This window comes from Apis dorsata, unplaced genomic scaffold (genome assembly GCF_000469605.1).
Source record: "Apis dorsata unplaced genomic scaffold, Apis dorsata 1.3 scaffold_734, whole genome shotgun sequence".
Lineage (NCBI taxonomy): Eukaryota > Metazoa > Arthropoda > Insecta > Hymenoptera > Apidae > Apis > Apis dorsata.
The window spans coordinates 74,023-75,903 of NW_006263897.1; the positions used below are offsets into that span (position 1 = coordinate 74,023).

Consider the following 1,881-nt stretch of genomic DNA (forward strand, 5'->3'; position numbering starts at 1 on the left):
AAGTAATAGTAATAATAATAGAAATAAAAATAAAAATAATAATAAAAATAATGATGGTGAGGGATGGTGATAATGTTAATGATGATGACGATAACGATGATAATAATGAATAATAATAATGACAATGATTATGGCAGCAATAATAATAATAATAATAATAATAATAACCAGAATAATAAGTATAATATACATGATAATAATTATGAAAAGGAAAAAATTTATCATTTAATATGATAAAAAACATTGAAACTGTGATTTCTTACACACGATTCGTCCCCCGTTTTAAAAGATGATCAAAAATTACCCTTCGCCTTCGAACTCTTCAAATTTCCCCAAAAACAATTCGGACTACAATTGTATATATAGTATATCTCTCCTGTGTACGCACCATTGTATTCAGCTACGCAAACTCCTCCCTCTGTTAAAAGTCATCCTATTAATTATTTCTTTTTTTTTTTCACTAATTTTTCACAGCAAACCATGTTCGTGATCGGCGCAAGAAGCATCGATGCAACGAGGGGCGAATCGTTTCAATCGAATTCTTCTTTATTTCTGACGCCTGTAACACACGCCACTGCACGCGACGACACCGGTATGCTATTGTCAGCCGACCGGCGTTTAATTTGCACTAATCATCGAGATCCTTTTTTCGTCCCGTGGACGCGCCGATCGTATCGTCATATCCTCCGATCCCCCGATCGAATGGAACCAGGGTGTTACGCGTCTCGCACGACCGACTGTTCACGAGTTTTTCAAATAAATAAAATAAAATCTTAGCAGAAAGCAAGTTGTTGCTTGAGGTTCAAATTACGTTTTTTTTTTTTTTTTTTCTTTAGAGGGAGGACGGACAGGTATATCGTCGCGCTCTTAAAGAGCATCTTCTCTTTGAAACGAACAGCCTGTTCCTCGCTCCCAGACTAGACACAGAAGGTACACATAAATAGGACAATATATATATATATATGTGTGTATATACATATATATGTATATGTATATATGTATATATACATATGTATACATATATATATACATATATATACATATATATATATATAAGCTACGCTTTTTTTTTCTCTCTCGCGTTATACTAAACCTAGGAGTTTAAGAAATTCTCACGATTAAGTACTTTACGATCCGTGTTCATTCGCGCTAGTCACTATCATGAATTAAAATTATTTAACAGAATGATCGAAATTCTTGTCCAATTTTTCTCTCGTTTTCGTTTAAAAGAAAAAGATCTGTCGATTTCTTCTTCGTAAACACGTTCGATTCCATCCAGGATTAAATTACGTTTGACGGGCCAGCGCGAGGGAAACGGTTCGCTTACCTTATACATCGTACCATCTAAATCGCGCCTTCTTAGATATCGTCCGTCTGATTTGCTTACTAGTCTAAAAAAAAAAAGAAAGAAATTTTTTTTCGTTCTCTGTGTGGAGAGGTTTTTCAACGGGTGGGGGATGGGGGCGCCATACATTTTCTTATGCATCGACGCCTCTTTGCACGTAGACTAGACACATGTTTCCCGACGATCCGGAATCATTCGTCGATCATCCTTTCTCGATCTGTCCGTGTATCACATATCCGTGCACCGTCGCGAAATATTTCTTTAACCGTTGTTCCTTCTTCGTTGCGGAAGGAGCAGTCTTGCAGTAGCAAGAAAAGACACAACGCGTCCAATCCGCGTACCATGTATATAAGTAAACCGTCTCTCTATGAAATATTACTTTGTACGTTGGACTTTTTTTTCCTTCAATATTTTTCATTAAAAAAGGGAAATCGAACGTTCGTGTTTATAAAAATCGGAATATCTTTGTCGCCACGGAGGGAGGAACATGTTTCCTTCACTTTCTCCCCCGTTGCAACCAAAGTGTTTTTTTTTTG

The 1,881-nt window shown here is 36.4% G+C and overlaps 1 protein-coding gene and 1 long non-coding RNA gene across 2 annotated transcripts in view; one reads left to right on the forward strand and one right to left on the reverse strand.

Annotated features, from left to right (window-relative positions):
• The window catches only part of LOC102673961 (ELAV-like protein 2), a 27,947-nt gene that overhangs the window by 5,467 nt on the left and 20,599 nt on the right, over positions 1 to 1,881 (reverse strand). The window lies entirely within an intron of this gene.
• LOC102673873 overlaps positions 1 to 1,881 on the forward strand; it is a 4,075-nt gene that overhangs the window by 1,331 nt on the left and 863 nt on the right. The window lies entirely within an intron of this gene.